Source organism: Esox lucius, chromosome 8 (assembly GCF_011004845.1).
Source record: "Esox lucius isolate fEsoLuc1 chromosome 8, fEsoLuc1.pri, whole genome shotgun sequence".
Lineage (NCBI taxonomy): Eukaryota > Metazoa > Chordata > Actinopteri > Esociformes > Esocidae > Esox > Esox lucius.
Genome location: NC_047576.1, coordinates 7,350,510 through 7,369,043, shown reverse-complemented (window position 1 = coordinate 7,369,043; position 18,534 = coordinate 7,350,510). Strand labels below are relative to the sequence as shown.

The 18,534-nt window shown below is 44.3% G+C and overlaps 1 protein-coding gene across 1 annotated transcript in view; it reads left to right on the top strand.

Annotated features, from left to right (window-relative positions):
• Positions 1–18,534, top strand: part of tsc22d2 (TSC22 domain family 2) — a 33,509-nt gene that overhangs the window by 4,522 nt on the left and 10,453 nt on the right. The window lies entirely within an intron of this gene.

Genomic DNA, 18,534 nt, shown 5'->3' with positions numbered 1-18,534 from the left:
TGAGGTATGCTATTCCTGGAAATGTTCGGTTATATGTGAGAACACCGAGACATGTCTTTGTCAAATTTTTTTGGGGGGGATTTTGAGTGGTGGGAGTGTGGAGAGCTGTGTAATGGAGGGGACTGCTGTGCCAGCGGGATCTGGCACTGGGGAAGGAATGGTTTTGGGGTGTTGTTTTTGGGAGGCACACCAAAACACTGGGTGGCAACCCAGTTAGTTATAGACATTCAGAACATAGTTTTACCCCCACACCCTTTAGGATTTTAGGGCTCCTAAATAAATGACTCTAAAAGTAATTGTTATATTGCAGGTATTCTCACCGAAATGAATACTCTCCTGACATTTAACACTGTGTTTTGTTTTGGGTTTATTTTTCTTTCCATACTCTTGTCCTAGAAAGACATAGCGTAAAATACCCTCTTTCTGCTGGTGTGCCCACGCCCCAGGGCTGGACTTTCCATGTTTTGGCCACTTGTCGTTTGGACAGGTGGGTCAGATGTTTTACTTGTCTGATAGCAGAAAAGAATTGTGCAAAAACAGGAGTTTCAAGTATTTTCATTAACTTGTATGGTCCCCAGCCACTGTGGCAGGTAGCTAGATGAATAGAAATCTATCCGATTTCTTAGCAGCCAAAATAGATTTGACGCAACAAACATAACGAATGAACATGCTGTGTATTATTTTTCAGAAGTACTACTTCTGTAAATAATAACCTGGTATTTTGCAAATGTCCTTTTGACTTTTGTCTCTCAACCAAAAATATTTACTGAGTCACTTGACCAAAATGTAAGAGGTGACAGAGAATTTCAGCTGCCACGTTAAGGGCCTGGAGGTTGCCATGGTAACAGAGTCGTGAAGCTCGCCTCTGTTGGAAATTGTCGCTGTCACTGCTAGCTTGAATCCCCTGCAGTTGAAGTTTAAACTGTAACATTGAAATACCCCAAAGCTCGTAAACAAGACAACATCAGACACACTGTGACAAAGGATTGAGTCTAATTTAAGGAAATATGGTCATGGGACAGGTGTTGTAAAAAGCTATATTTCACCTCTCCTTTTTCTGGAAGCCTAGAGCAGTCCGGATTCCACTGTGTGCTGTTGGAATAACATATAACCCACCTTTTAAACAAACAGTAGAAATACTTTGAAAACCGCTATGTCCGATTGTGTGCGCACACTTGCTATAGATCACCACCATCATACTTATACCTCAGACACATTTATTGACGGAATAACATTAGCTATCTCGAGCTTTTGGAATACGTTAAATAGGTTTGGGAATTTTAATTGGTTAAATCACAGGCTGAAACTCACCACACACACAGCATCTCATGACAAAAGATGGACTTCAAGAGGCTACCAACATGAGCTGAGTTCATATAGCCCGTGCAATTTCTGTAATTGGTGCTAAATAAGGGTTTATGTCACTTCTCCATTCAGACGAGCAGTCTACATTCTCCTTGTATGACTTAAAAAAAAAAAAGGTTTTTACCGAACAAGCCTGGGGGGGGGGGGGGGTTCATTGTGAGTGGAAATAAGGTTTGATTATTTTGTCCCTGATGCAATTTTCCTGGAGCTAATTATTGTCCACTGAGGGACTTTGTTCCAGGCCAGCATCACAGGGCTGTTATGGGGGTGGACAGGGGAAGGTGTTGCCAGAGTGATGTCATTGGGGAACAGCCGTGCCCATTTCCTAATCATTCTAGTATGTCGGCCGTTGGCATCAGGTCATGCCTGTCTCCCAAATGGCAGCCTTTTCCCTACACGGCGCCCTACTTTTACAAACATTCTGAAAGCAGTAAATTACTGAGGCTGAACATGAAGGCAAATAGGGTTCCGTTTTGGGCGGGGTTTGTGGACAGGCATAGGCAGGCAGACAGACAGGCGCAGGCAGACGGGCAGATGCAGGCAGACAGGATTGTTGGCTTGTTAGGTGTTGGCCTGGGTACTCTATTATTCGAGCAGACATTAGTATTCTAAAACCTGTGTTAATTAGAGGGCACTAACATTTAGATTTTAAAACAACTGACATTCTTGATGTTCTGAAATATACCTAACAGCAAAAACGATATACTTTATTTTTTTTCTTCACAAAATAATATTTAATGATCACCTCTTAATGTGTCAGTTGTCATGGAAGCAGAACAAATACTTTTTCCAACAATGCTTGAATGTCAAGATAAAATGACTCTTTAGTAATTATTGCACCAAAGCTTCATAATTAGCTGGGGCTGCCATCCTGTATTCACTAAAACATATTTTTCTCCTTATTTCAATGTCCTTTTTTCTTGATGACACAAACTGAAACTGCATTCAATTGCACAAACTTGAATAAGTTGTGTGCAACATTTCAGTCTGAGACTTCCCCCAGTGCAGTCTTTAGAAGACTTAAAGATGAACGATTCAATGATTGGATCATGTCTAAACCAATGAGGCTATCAAAGACAATTATAGTGTTCCCAATGTCGCTTTGCCCCACGTTTACTGTATCTGGCATAAAAAATTATTTCATCCTTTGGACAATATTGGATAGCTTTTTAGTTTTTATAAATATTGTTATTTTTTACAGAATCTGTCAGCTAACCAGGCATATCTGTCTGGTCTGCACATGGATGATGAGGCCCAACACATCAGTTGAGCCATATTATTTCCTGAGCCAACAAAGAAATGAATGGAGTGTGTTTAATCGACCAATGTGTTCAGGAAGGCAAGACATGATTGGGTTTTTGCGGTGGGCAGACATTTCTCTCCATGTTTTGTGTGTAGGCTATAATTTATCAAACGTAGAACTGGAACCGCAACTTATTGACTGATCTTCATTCATTTAATAGGCTGGCCAACCCTCTTACTCTCCTCAAGGAACCCCTCAACCCTTTATGACCGATTTGACCAAAACGCGGGTTGCTCACCTGAACTCAATAACTAGTGAATTTCAGCAAGTGGTATCACTGGTATGTGACTGCGAGTGTCTTTGCGACAGCAGGTTATTGAAAAAATGGCTTCTCTGGAATAACAAGCAGTAATTCTCCGCCGGGTTTCTCTGCAGAGGCCCGGAGAACTGTGAGCAGCACATGACGTTCGAATGACAGTGTGTCCCAATTGTGATTGAAGGAATTTCTTTGTGTTGTGTTAGTTACATTTCTCGATTGGGACAGCCCAAGTGTGTGTGCGCGTGCGCACGTGCGTGGGCTCGCACGAGAACTTGTGCTTGTCCTGGATGGACGTTAAAGCCAATGATTGGCAATCCATTGGCTTCTAGGTCATTTTCACGACCCCGGCGTCTGTTCATTTGTGAATGAGGGGTTGCTTTTGGCCCCAGATGTGGAGTTCAGGCAGCCAGGCAAGAAATGTCTCACTTTTCAGGCTGACCACCTGCTGGCTTGCACTCACCGTTTATTGACTTTTAGGTTCTCTATAGCCTTCTTTTACAGAAACGAAGGTGTGTGTGAGCATGTTCCTCTGCATAGAATGTTCCTTTTTGGACGTTTTGTTAACATTTGAGTGTCGGTGCTGGTAGTTTAACTTGTATAAGTGCCTTTACGTGTGTGTAGATGCTGTTATAAGTAGTACATTTGTACTTGGTTAAATGTTGGGAGGCTGGGTTTTAGTGGGTTTGGCCCCGGCTATGTTGCCTGTCATTAGTGATGCCCTGTGACCCAAAGTTACATTTTGGGGTGGGTGTGTGTGGGTGTGTGTGTGGAATTAAAATGAGAGCATTGTTGACCTGGAGGTGGTGCGTTTTAGTTCCTTCTGTGTTATTTTTAATTTTTTTCACCTACGTGCAGAAATCGAAAACCTTTATCAGGACGCCTCAACATTGGGAGGAAATGTATTTTCTTTAATCCAGCAGCCTTAGTGGCTGGTAGATGTCTACGTTATACCAGCGTTGCAGTGTTTTTTTTTTTTTGGATCCACTTTTGTATATGTAGGTATTACATTTAAATTGTTCTTATTCAAATGGCCTGTGTTGACGCCCAACGACGCTGGCTAGTTACGTATGGTTGAACACATTGCCATTTGGCTGGTGGTGACTTTCCACCGAGGGACATGTTTGCCTGTCCTTTGTTTTTTTTGCGAAGTTGTCTCATTTTTACGAGTCGAAGATGGAGGGTGCTTGAAGGAGTGTGTGCTTTTGTTCCTGGATGTACAGAATGTGCAAGGGGGCGTAACTCACCTGTAATGACGTTCCACCTGGTTGAGACCCGTGGGCTGAGATGAAAACATCCATTGTGCAGAGTGGAGATGGGCAGGCTCTGCTCAATGGGCCTCAGTCATCTCATCAGTCCTGTCTGGGGCCCTCGTGCAACCCAACGCCGGAATATAGCTACAGAGGTCTCAAAAAAAACATTTGCTTTAGTGACCCACCAGTGGTTGCATATGTGAACTAACCATGTTGCGTATATGGAAAATTGGTCGGCCCTGAAAAACGGCTTGACCTAAATCCTCACTAAAATATTTACCACCTGGAAAAAAGGCAGTTTTGTTATCCTTCTGTGGTATTTTAGTTGTCCTTGTCAACAGGACAAAGGCGTTTGTCAGCGTTTTGCCTGAGAATCTCCTCTCCATCATATCCTTGCCCCAATGTCTTCCTAGGGCCACAACGGACACACTTGTTTAAACAACAACTGACACGCACGTTTAAGCAGATGGAGCTGCCGTTTTCATGACACACTTGTTTAAACAACAACTGACACGCACGTTTAAGCAGATGGAGCTGCCGTTTTCATGACACACTTGTTTAAACAACAACTGACACGCACGTTTAAGCAGATGGAGCTGCCGTTTTCATGACTTACTTTGCATCGACAGATGTTAAGTCCATGAGTGAGTTGAGGCAGGAGAATGGGAGGACAAACCTGTATCATGTTTCCAAGTTTTTATGTTTGACAACTTAATGCTTAGAAAGGGCCGTACTGAACTATTAGTTTCCCCAGCTGTAACGTAGCTCACTGAAAAATGAATTACACCAGGTATACAAAGGTGTAATAAAACCCAAGGTTAGGAAATGGATGTTTGTTCAGCAGTGGATGGATCCCTGGCAGGTGTTCAGGTCTGTCTGCGTGCGTGCATGCATGCGTGTAGTTTTGCCCGTACCCTACGTGCCTTTCGGTAGGCTGGAGCTTGGATTTTGGCGTTGACGTTGTCTCGGGTGGAACACCGTTATCGCAAGCCGCCAGTGACGGCCCACGGTGGGATTTCCTTGTCTGTTTCACCGTAACGAAACGCACTGCTCACATGCTTTCTCTACACCAAGGGAAGTGAAGGAAAAGAGCGTGAAGTGAGCGTGGATGACCTCTAACCTCTGTTCCCCAGCGACACGGTCAAGAATTAGTTGGTAAGAATGGGTGGTTTCACTCGTGCGGTTGGTCTGCATGGACGTTTTTATTTTTGTAGATAATTTTTTTTTACATGGGTTTGTAACAGGTATTCAGTATATCCGCTATTTGGGGGAGCTGTGGAGCCATTATCCTAGCAACGCTTGTTCAGCCGTGGGTGGAGTGTATGAGGAGTTTACTGGAGCTGGTGGCCTCGGCCGCCACCTCCGTGGTTTGTTGGTGCTGCAGCTGATCGTTGTTCTCATTTGTATGGGTACTTTGACAAAACCAATTTCTGATATCCATTAATGGAGGCAAATGAATGAAGGTAGTTCATTGGCTATGGCTATTTGCAAATTGATAGATTTTTTTTTTAATGTATTTTTTTACAGCTAGCTAAAAAGGCTCACAAAGTATTTTAAATGTGTATCCGCGTGTTCTTGTTTAATTCATAAAAAGTATCATTTTGGACCTTGTAGAAATATATTTGCATTCATCCCTTTCCTGTAACTATTCTCCGGACGGTTGTAGTAAATCAGGGGTCACAGTCAATTAACCTAGTAAAATCTGCCAATCAGGTTAAAATGGTTCACCTTCAGATGAGTAGGCCTACGTCGGGGATTTCAAGTAGAACTCTTATCCTTTTTTTGGCGGGGTTTGTCATGGGGATGTTTATGAATAATGATGTTTTATTTGTTTTAGTGGCGGCAAATTAACTGGTTTGAGCTGGTTGCAGTAATAGGCTGTGGATATTTGCCAAGTAATGTTGTGGTACTTTGTGGTACATGTGACAGTTGAGTGAAGCTGTAAAATTCACACCACCCCTGTAAATCAGTATCAAATGAAACAGGTATACAGCCTACTGTATGTTGATAATGTTAATAACTCTTACTTACTCTCCTTCTACACATTACATATTTACTGTGCATATTGCGTTCTCGCCACCTACTGCCGAATATTCAGAACAAAACCAAAGTTACCAGTGCCTTTGTAATTGATGAGAATGTTTTTGTGAACGAACGTGTAGATTACTATTATTTCTTCCCCAAGCTCATAAAATGTATTTTGGTCGCACATAAATTGACAGGGTCGGTCAGAAACCGGAACCAAACAGTTATTTTTGTTATGCCTTACCTAGCTCCCATATGCACCCACTCGCAAGGCGCAGTCTCCACTGGGCTAACAGATTTTGTGCCAACTATCATTTGAGCTCTCCTTGCCATTTTTAAGTGACAAATGAATGCAGGTCAACCTATACCGTTTCTGTCTTAATATTTTAAATGTATCGTGGTTTGACTTCTAGGCCACATTGCCCAGTCCCACCTCACACCTCCCCTTGTAGCCTCCCCTTGGTCAGCAGGAGGACAGGAGAAGACGAGACGGGAATCAGACCAGCGGGCTGCTCATGTTCCTAAGACAGATGAACTTGTTGAAGGCCGGGGGAGACATTCCAGCTCCCTGAAAGGCTGCGGTGGGACAGACCGCAAGACCGGCCACACAACCCCCCCAGACTACCATATATCACGCTCTCTTCCTTTTTCCCTACTCTGTCATGCTTTCTCTCTCTTCGGGGGGGGGGGTCAACTCCCATTTCAGCGCAAAGAGCCCCCTCAGAGCAGAAGTGACTGAAAAATGAGTAATATTAAGGTTTGGTAGCAGACAGCTGGTTTAGGTTTACCACTCCTGTCTGTCTCTCTTGCTCTAACTCACTTCACCACTCACTCTGTGTCGCGCTCACTCTCTGTGTCGCGCTCACTCTCTGTGTCGCGCTCACTCTCTGTGTCGCGCTCACTCTCTGTGTCGCGCTCACTCTGTGTGTCGCGCTCACTCTGTGTGTCGCGCTCACTCTGTGTGTCGCGCTCACTCTCTGTGTCGCGCTCACTCTGTGTGTCGCGCTCACTCTGTGTGTCGCGCTCACTCTGTGTGTCGCGCTCACTCTGTGTGTCGCGCTCACTCTGTGTGTCGCGCTCACTCTGTGTGGCGCGCTCACTCTGTGTGGCGCGCTCACTCTGTGTGGCGCGCTCACTCTCTCGGCCCTGTGTCTGTCTTTTTCTGTATGAGTCACAGGTTGGGAAACCTACTCAACTGCGACCCAGAAATTATAGTGTGTCAAAGCAAATGGTAGAAGTGCAGTGTTGTTCAGAGAGGTACAGTGAGTCTGTCAACCGTTTAGGGGAATCACCTCAGGCTTTTTAGTTACAGAGGGTGTAAGACACACAGGGGAATCAGAAGCTGTCTTATATGTGGTTTTACATCTGACATTCCATAAAGAACAATGCAAATTCATTTATATTTGGCTTTCTATTTAAACACATGTTCACAGTAATTGCCGCAATCAGAAAAAGCGATGTGTGTGTGTGTGTGTGTGTCTCAAAAGTGAGAAAATGCTTAGCGTTTTGTCTCAGATCTGACTATAAGGAACTTATTTTCCTGCATTGATGCCCCCTTGTTTCTATTTAACTAGGTCCTCGTTTTATTTCTTCTGTTTTGAGTGTTTCCTCTCGTCAGCGTTGGACACTTTCTGTTCCCTCTGCTGTGCCGAGCTGCACCAGGCAAACGGACGTGAGTCATAACTTTCATTCACTCATCTGACACAGTTTTGCAACAAACAATTGACATTAGCGTCTAATGTTAAATCAGTGCATGCGGTTTGTCACTCGTTGCTCTGCTGCCATAACTCCTGCCTATGGGAATTCACTGACACACGTCGGGGGGCGGGGCGGGGGGGGGGGGGGGGGGTGTATTTGCGAGCCACTGTGATCTGGTTTACGGTGCTCATTTCATGACATGCTGTCCAGGGTGTGTGAACACGTACGCCGAGCCCGGGGGCCAACATGTCAAAAACACGTTGAGCGAGTGGGGAGTAGCGGGAGGCTCTCGTCAATCCAGTATGCGGAGCTCCTCTTTTTCAGGGACAGCGACTTTCAAACGTAAACCTTCAGTGGTGAACTTAAAACTGTTTTCTTGCGATATTCTGGCTCATGTTGATATCGTGTCGAATTAAACCTGCTGCCGTGCTTTTGCGTTTATTGGCTGGCTTACAGCAGCCAGTGCAGGTCGATATCTCTTTTGGGAGGCAGTTGTTTTATCGGCAAAGTGTCCCTTTTTGAGATCCATCCCAAATCTTCCTGTTAATATGTAAGCCACTCGCTGAAAGTTGTTTTTCGCTCCATCAGTGGCGATAAACATTTTGGTGTCCTGCAAACAATGAACATTATTTGTTGTTTTCTTAGCATGACAAGGGATCATGTTAAAAACGGATGCGCTAGGTTGGCACAAACGTACCCTGAAACCTACCCTGGTCCTGGCTCATTAATTCCTGAAGTCTTCCCTGCGGCGTCCTATTCATGCACCTCTACTTCTGCTTTGCAGGCTCTTTGTGGTTTCACGTTGGGTGTCTGTATAAGCACTTTGTGACTGTTGCTGATGTACAAAGGGCTTTGTAGAAATGAATTGGATTGTTTCGGAGCTACAAACGTCGACTTGCTTGCCTAATGCCTGAAGCGAGGGTTGCTTTGATATGACTGAAAACCTGCTCGGGACCTCCCGTGTGGTGTACTAAGGGCCTGTCTGTCCCAGAGTGTACAATGTCCCTTGTGTCTTCCTCTTGTCAGGCCGCAAGGTTGTAAATACGAATTTGTTCTTTAAAACATGTGTGTCACGAGGTGTTTGCATCTTCTCCATGGTGTGCGTTAGCGGCAGTGCAGATCAATGAGCCGGGTCCTCGGTTCATTAGCACCTACAGTCTGGTCCTTCATGTATGGCTGTCTGAGAACAGAGGCAGAGAGCCCCGGATGCAAGTTTCACTTACAACTGAAACCGTTTACTGGGAGCGCTGTTAATGTGTTGCCTCTGTCTCTCTATCTGTCCATCTCTGTCCGTCACTTCTGATCATCTTTGTGCTGTATGACTCTCGTGCCCATTGGACCCCAGGCAGGGTCAGAGGAGGGACGGGGTGTTGCCCAGGGTCGGAGGAGAGACCGGATGTTGCTAGAGTGTTGTCTAAGACCGCAGTACTGAGAGAGCCACTGTGAGTTCAGTGGGTCACACCACTGCTTCAGGGCCCACTGCTTTGCTTCATTTAGCTGCAGCAGAGTCGATGAACCTGATTTGTGTAAGCGCATCTTGTGTTCTGGTTACAGGGATAATGCTAGCAGTTCCCAGGCCTGTCTTTCTGCAATACCTGTTTCTCACTTGGATTGACTCATTTCCAGTGATAAAGGCGGCTTCAGTTAAATGGAATTCACTACCCCTGACACGTTGAGCTGTTGCAGATGTGTTGAGCTGCTCCCACCTTTCACTGACTTTACCTTTGTGCCAGCTCGGGGTCTTCCGGGACCCGGGGTGTTGTGCTGGTGAGTCAGAATCCCTTTTCCAGTCGTGTTTGGCTGTTTGGTGAGAAGCCTGCCCACAGCGTTCCATCTGCATGAATCCCATTCTTCACCTGGTTGGCTGAGGTGTTTGAACCAGCGACCTTTGGGTTTCTGCACCCGTGCTCTAACCGTTAGGCCGTCCCTCGGTACGGAGCACACTGACTCGCTCCTGTTGGACTCCCCATCCAACTCCACACATCCTCCTGTGTCCTGCCTCCGTCGTCAGTCTCTGGTTGCTGAGGTCACGCTGCCTCTGTCGTATCCATGGACGCAGCGTTGAGCCGGCGGCGTTTGGGGAACGGTCGAAACTGCTGCGCACAAACTTTTTCCAAGTGTAGAAAATCGGGGCCCTGTGGCTTAAAGTCACTTTGAATTGGATACTCGGTAAAGGATCACTTCTGTTTTCCTGGTTTGCGAGACAGTGTCTTTTTGTGCAAGTGGTTACGGGGAGGAAAATCATGCATTTTCCCAATGGGGGACAGAGGACTCACACAGCTGTAAAGGACCTGAGTATGAGAGGCTGCATTCATACTGTATCCACACCACATTTATAACGAGGTTTAGGCGCCCAAAAGGAGATCAATATCTTGGATTAGGTTAACCCCATCTCAGGTCTTCGCAGGTGAAGTGTTGACACACTCCATCTGTAGTCGTGTTTGTTCAGGTTCTGTTTACAGCTATTATGCAATGAGCAGTTGCCTTAAAATACAGTACAGAACATTATGTCAATAATGGATTATGTGAATGTACTGTTTCTCTCATTACCTTATGTAATATTTGAGTTGGAATACTGCTGCCGGTGGCAGATGAATCTGGATAAGAACACTCACCCCATTGTAAGAAGTGATGGCTGTGCAGAGTTCAGTGGACCGCTCGTTTCTAAATCCAGTGTTGGGATGGCATTACGGGGCCAAGACTTTTAGCAGTTCTGTCATTACGACGGGCTCCCTCGGGCAAATGGCAAGTCTGTGTAGTATTTGTTTTTTGTATTCTGGTGTTTTTTTTATGTTTTCTCTCGGATGACAGGTACCTAAACTGTTGAGGTTGTTACATTTGTTACTGTTTCAATGTCATGTTTTGGGGGAGACCAATTGTGTCGTATTGCTGTGGGCAAGCGCGCATTAAGGCCGTGGCCTAGCACCAATACGTTTCCACTCGACTCTTTGAGAAGTTCAGTCCTCCCTACCAGGCCACTACTAGGGGATATGCATGGCTAGTCAAATACGTATTGCCAAAAAGTATTGCCAAAAATGTAAAGAGAGGCTATTGAATCTGAAAGAGACTGGGAAGTGTGGAAAACAATCGCTAGCTTCTCTATGCGTCTCCGTCCAAGAAATGCAACATCATGAGTTGGTGAATATTGTTTTCAGGTTGTGTAGCTGAGTTTGGGGTGGTTACCGCTGCTTCTTGCTTTCTCTCTACTCCATCTCACACAAATGGCCATTGAGCCGATGTCTGTATGAGAGAGACACAGACTCCTTTGCACATTTTGTGTTAGCGCTCTGGTTAAAAAGGTACCCAATGTACTATTTGAGGGGGAAAACATTTCCAATACATATGCCTGGCCACTACTAGACCAATACCACAGCTCTCCTTTTGCCTGAAGTGATTTTTAATTTTTTTGGAGGGATTCAACTGTATATTGGCCAGCAATCGATGTTGTCCAATTATAGGCAAAATTGTAAAACTTGGTATTGTTTTGCTTTAAGTTTGGACGATTATTTCAGGCTGATTGTTCTTTCGTCTAAATATCCAAATGCTCCAGTCATTTATTTTGTATTTATTTTGCTCAAGTCGTGTCCAATTAGTAGACTATGAGCAAAACGGCGAAAGGATAACAAACAATTGGACACGACTTGAGCGAAATACATTCAAAATCAGACATTGTACAATGCACAGAAAGTCTTTTTTTTAAAATATATATATGCATTTTCCATTCATTTTATTATTAAAATATACAAAAGGGTTGCTTTTCTATGATTTAATTGACATTTGTTGACATTGGAAGCTTTGTCAGAGCAACATTTTGATTTAATTTATGTTAGAGCACACGTACGGAAATTAAAAACATCTGTATTGACATTGGCCAATTGTGTATTATAAATATTGGTTTTGGACAAAAATTATTATTGTTGCATCCCTAGTTGTTGTTGGTATTATTTGGTAACTCTTTGTTTTGTCAGTGCGTGGAAATTGTCCATATGCATTCCATTTCCCATTTAGATGAGTTTTACCCAGCTGTAGTGTGATGCCCTTATTCACGTTAAGTCAACAGTGAGTCATTAAAAGCATTATTTTACTAGGCAAATTAGTGCGGGATGTCAGAAGTCTGGTTCTGTGAGTCATTGAATTTGGCAGCAACATCAAATACAAGCTGTGTTGAAGGGTAGCTTGCTGTGTGTTGATGATAATGGCCAGATTCTTATAGATAATAGTTTTTAATGGGAACGGTTGCTGGCTACACTGGAGGCTACACTGGAGGCTACACGGCAGATGTTGTATCCAGATCTCACGTTGTCAACAATCGTTCTGTGGGTTTATCAGGATGTCTCCCATAGCTCTGGGACAAACCCCCCCCCCAAACTGGGGAACTTGTACTTGTTGTCTAGTGGAGCTGCACGATCAATCAAATTATAATGTAAATGGCGATATTGACATGCCATATAGAAATCGCCAACTTACACTGTTTATACCCATGTTTTAAGATAATAGATAATAAATAAACCGTAATCTGTCAAATAAATAAATAATTCAATATTTTATCCATATCGTGCAGCAAAGACCCTGGATAAACCATATGAGGGAAGTTCCTAATCAGTCTGAGATCTTTGGTCATCAGTCAAGAACAATGGTCGTGTGAAGACCCAGGAACGTTTGCCCGTGTGTAAAATGGTGGCGTGAAGACCCAGGAACGTTTGCCCGTGTGTAAAATGGTGGCGTGAAGACGCAGGGACGTTTGCCGTGTATACAATGGGTTGGAAAGGTGCCCTGGAAGAACATCTTAATGCATGCCTGTTTGGCACCCATTATTTTATATTGTCTTGAGTTAGAGGTATTTATGTTTAATTTAAAAATAACCTATCATAGAACAACTGGTTTGACTTATTTGGAAATGCGCCTGATTCATTTCCTCAACTCATGGTGATATTGGCAAAGGTGTACGAAGTTATAGCCAGGAGAATAGTGTACCTTGGTATGTTGCCAATGACTCAGTCAAGTTATGCACAATGTTAGGAAGGGTTTAAACCGCATGACGCTTTCTAGTCATCCACTAATTAATATCGACTCATCGTTTCATTCTGATTCCAGTGTAGATTAGATTGTCGTTTGAGATTGTATTTGTATTTGAAGATGGGCGTGCCATAATCACCTTGCCACCAGAAGCTCTATAGGACAAACCACAGTTTAGCGGTGCGCTAAAGTGGATTTCAATTGGTCCATCTACGTCGTTTAAATGAATCTCTCCATACCTCGATGAGGAATAAGAACTGGAGAAAGTTGGGATACGATTAAAACATTAAAGGTCTGATTAGGTCTATACAACATATGCTCTGCATTTCATAAACGTCACAGTCAGACATTCTTCACGTGTCTCCAGAAAATGTTGTTCACTTTGGAACCCAGGTGGTTTGTTGAGACTAGTTCATCGTTAGCTGTTCTACCTCAGGTTGAAATTCTTTAAAATGAAACCCAGGCAAACTGCCTGTTCTCTACATCAGGAAGGATTGAGTTTCCACTGGTCAGATTTTCTCACCATCATTGGCAACCAAACATCTAGCAGGAGATGATTTAATCTTAAGACCTGGACCTTTTACTAGCCTGAAACACTAACAATTGTGTGTGTATTTATTGTGGAAGCAGGTTTACCGCTCTGAGTCATAGAGCCGTTGAACATCATCATTTCTGATGTAGGAGCTCAGTCTGTCAGTGGTAAACCTCAGCCTCACTCTTAATCACTCTAGTTTTCTTCCCTTAGTTATCCCTGCATCCCTCCCTCAGTCCCTGTAGTTCCCCTCTCTCTGATTTCCCACTCTCTCCCTGTGTGTGTGTAGTGTGTGTGTGTGTGTGTCATGGTTGTGGAAGTGATGGAGCAGGTTGGGGACCCTGACTTTGGCAACACCACCGTCCCGGTTGCCTTATTTTAATGTGGTAACCCACCGGGCAAGAGGACTCGGCACTCAGGTTTATCTAGGCCACTTAGTTGTAGAGAGGAGCGCCACGGGTTGAGCCACGCAAATACAACATCACACGTAGGTATTACTGTGTGTAATATGCTATGGAATATGATGGGGTGGGGTTTTGTCTCCATAACACAACTTTAGGCCTGCCTGAAAAGAATAATTTTCCCCTTCACTGGAACCAAAGGTTCTGGTTGTGTTACAAACCACCACTGAATCTCCTTTTGTGTTTGACTGTTGGCAGAAGGCTTTGAGAGAAATCCCTGTGTGTTCTTTTGTTTGCCTGGTGACAAGTGTACGTTGTCAGGAGACGAGCCGGCCCCACTCGCAGATCTGTTTCCGATCGCGTTTAAGGCTTGAAGAAGCACCTTCCCATGTCGAGGCTCAGGCTTCTCACAGGACCTCGACGTTCCAGCCTATTGGCAGTGAGCCGGTGGCCTCGTTCTAAGGGGTTGTAGTAATTCATTAAACAGCACGGTCGGCGATTTCATTCGATGCATTCAATGGTTATGGGATGGCAATCCAGTAACCAGTGGTCGGTTAGAAAAGACTACAGTCAAGAGGTGTCAACGCTGGTAACATCCTTTCTAAACCATCGCCTCATGGCTAGGCCACAGGCCCAGTGCGTCAGTTTCTGAGACCAAACAGGCAGTTCAGTGGTGTTTCCTGACCCCCCTCTGAAAGCCGTTCACATCCAGACTCCTGTGTCCTGGCAGCCAGGTGAACACCGGCCCCTCACCTCCAACGTCTGTGCACTCGTCCTGTGCGGTGTGAGGTGGTGTAGCCGGGTGAGTGTACTGCACGTATATCACTCGCAACAGGGAAATCACCTGCTGTTGACGTCGACTGTGGTGAACAGCGCCAGCCCGGGTTGTGAAACAGCCGTGGATCTCTGGCTGCCGCTGGCACTCGGCTTAGGGGTTTTATCCCCATCAACCTGAAGTGCCTGTGGGCTGTGGTGATGAATAGCCAGGCTTTATTCCAAACTGTTTTGACTAACCATGGGTGAACCCGAGAGCTGCCTCAGAGCCGCCCTTCCGTTGTCTGCAGTTGGATGAGGTTGCAGGGTCTGACTTGTTGAGATGGGCCTACCGTGCTCCCGAGCAAATTCAAGGGGCCAATTGCATTCCTCTTGAAAAATTGACTTTTTGACACATGGTAGGTGGGTTGGAATGGACAGTTCTGCGTCTCCATTAATGCTCTGATTGTCTGTTGTCTCATCCCTGAGTGGTATTTAAATTACATTTTTATTGTGAGCTGATTGGAATCATTTATTTTTTTAATCGGGAAGGGGGGGGGCGCGTCATGTGAACTTAAGTGACCGCTCGAATCTCTCTCCTTTTTAAAAAGACGTTTTTTAACAAGCTTCTTTTGAACAGCAAAAAGCAGAGCTGTTACTCAGTTTTGGTCGCCATAACCGAATTATTCACACTCAGAGTATTTGTAAACATTCCAGGAAAGCTACTGGTTGGCTTGCTGAATGGCGGCATTGTAAAAGCTGGCAGCTTCAAAATGTCCCCCAAACTCGAGTAGCGGAGGCCTTCTCTTTGTTTTTTACTGCCCATATCCCTGAATAAAATACTTTTATGATTACTGGCCATAAAAAGTGATTGATTTATATCCATAGAGAGTTCACATGACCAGTTCCTCTGCCACACTGCTAAAGTGGGTGATTTGACCCACATCCGGTATGCAGACTAAATTTATGGCGCAAAACAAACATTGTGTGTGTGTGTGGTTAGGTCTTACTGAACTCATGGGGACCCAATGTCCCAATGAGTATAGTAAAACCAGATTAAATTGGACTCATTGGGACCTTTTGCCGGTCCCCATGAGGCAAAAGTAAATTTCCGGCTCAGGGTTTAGGGTCAAACTTACAATTAATTTTATAGTTAGAATTGGTGTTTTTTTAACACCAGGCGTTGTTGGTTAAGTTTAGGGTTAAGGTTAGGCATTACATCTAGGTAAAGTTTAGGCATAAATCTTACTTTATTGAGGTTAAGGTTAGGGTTAGGTTTAGGGTTAAGATTAGGGCAAGGGAGCATGCAATTTCTATTTTCTGGTCCCCATGAGGGTAGCTGTACAAACGTGTGTGTGTGTGTGTGTGTGTGAGACGGAAAGTTGATAGTGGCATCACACAATTTAGGCTCGCTCTTTGGTGCTGTGTGTATAGTGATGAAGTCAGATAATTAAAGGGGAACAGCAGTCTTGTTATCATCCAGTGAAAAAGTTCCCACCTTTCAAACTTTTGGATGACGATAAAAGACAAGCCAATGTAGCCTGTTAAAACATTTTGTTATTGGCAGGGTGAGTGGTGGTGAGATGGCATGAGGTCAGTTTTAGGCTTTTCTTCTTTTTTTTTTTAAGAACAATGTTTCCGGGCGAGCTTGGCCATCGGATGGGGGTAATCATGTGACCGTTGACTCCCCCCAATAAGGCTGTAGGTGTCTTATATACATGCAAATTCAAACCATGATGCTTCATGCCTCAGAACAACTTTGAGCTGTGGTAGATTAACTCACTACTGTCTCTAAAATATGTTCAAATCTATCAAATTTATGTTTACTGTTAAATAATCTTCAAAACACCAAACCTCCATATTTGACTGTGGGGAAGGTGGTTCTTTTCTTTGAAGGCTTCATTTTCTTTTCTGTAAACAAAGAGATGGTGTGCTCCACCAAAAAGCTATAATTTGATCACATCTGTCCTGTGGAGATTGTGGCATGTTCAGGTGTGTTTTGGCATACTGCAATCAGGCTTTCTAATGTCTCTCAGCAGTGGGGTCTTTCGGGGTCTCCTACCATACAGCCCTCTTTCACTGAGTTGGCCATGGGTGGGTGGTACAAGTTGAAACTGTTGTATCTATTGCCTGAAGTTCAGCTTGAGTGTATGTGGCAGCTGATCGAGGTGGATTCTCCATTAATCACATAATCCTTCGCCTTGATCTTCCATCTAGTTTTCTTTTGCGGTCACCTCCATGGAGCTTGGCTATAGTGGCATGTTCCTTAAAGGTCCCGATGACATTACATACAGTAGACGAGTACATCGAGGTCTCTGGAGATGGACTTGTAGTCTTGAGATTATCCAGTGCCTGGCTACAATCTAGTCTGACCTTCTCAAACTATTATTTGGTTTCCTTTTCTTTCTCTACGCTCACAGTGCCACAAAACAGGAGAATGACTGCTTTTCTTTATTTAAACTGGATGAGTTAAGTCCAAAGTAAAGGAGATTCAACCGTTTTAAATTGAATTATGTCTAACTATTTCTAGAACATGCCAGTAATATTGTCTGGGTCATTTTAGGATTTATTTGTGTGATGAGTTAAGATTCAGTAAATTGTTTGGGTTTCTGCAGCATAGCTGTATTTGTTTGTCTTCAGTTTCCAACATGGAGAAGAAAGTGGACATTCCTGTGAGATGGTAGGGTGTAGAAAGGTGTATCTTGCCGGGATTGTAAATGTCTCTGGGTTGCACCGTCCCATGCGATGCCATACCTATTGGCCAACGTGGTGGCACTATAACACGTGATGGGGCATTTTCAGACGCTTCACCCACTGTGGCGTATAGTAACGCTTAGTATGTGGGTCCACCATGCAACCATGTGTACAGGCATTTTCAGATTGACCTTCGCTGTGCCACTATAAGAAACAGGTTTTCATATGTGCTGAACTGTATACAAGTCCAGTTTAGTTTCTTACAAGTGAAGTGTTGTTTTGATTGGCCTAGGGGTGGTGCTGTTGCACTGGAAAGGCCTTTTGTGCCTGCTCATTGGCTCGTAGTGGTCATATTGTTTAGTTAGACCCCTGGATAATATAGGCTTTATTGGCTATTATATACCAGCTGTACCACTAGGGCTCATTAGTACGATTTAAAACCGGTTACCAACTCAATTTGAACTAATAACATGTACTTTTTTTTTTGTTATACCTGTGGTGTACAGTCTCATATACCACCGGTTTCAGCCAATCGGCATTCAGGGTTCCAATCCACCCGGTTTATAATTGCTGAAAGGCTGCAGTTTATTTTCTATACAGCAGCTTAATTTAATTTCACTGACCGTTTCTGTCTTATCAGGGAGTTCACATAAAGATACGAAAGGGCATCATTCTTAGGGAATTACATGGCGGTTCAAATATCTGTCAGCCCTTATGGACCATATCCAGTCCTGGCACTCAGATTTTCTGCTTTAGAACTTGGTGGGGGGAGGGTGGGTGGGTTGGGCCTGGCCAACATGCCAAAGGGTGATGTAAACAACTTATGTAAGAAGAACTCCCCATTCCTAGAAGAAACCACCGCCTTGTCCTCTGATGGCCTTTTCTTCTTGGCAGGCGTCTACAAATCGTAGAACGTTGCCCTTTTCCTGCCATTCTATCGGGGCAAATTGCGGTCTGTCAGCAGTCCTGTCAGGGCAATAGGTACAGCGGCTAGCGGATGAGAATTAAATTTTTTCGCCTTTTTCATCAGGTTGTCATTGTGAATGCTAATTGGTTTTGTCGCAGTTCGCTTACGTGGTTAAAAAAATATATACTGTGCCGTTTAATACAGAGAATGAAGTTGGGGGGGGGGGGGGGGAGAACATGCATGCGAAAGTGTGGATTAGGTCCTGGTGTTAGGGGGGCGTGTCTCTGTGTTGACAGGGGAGCGGAGCCGTGGCTCCTTAGTATTAAGACCT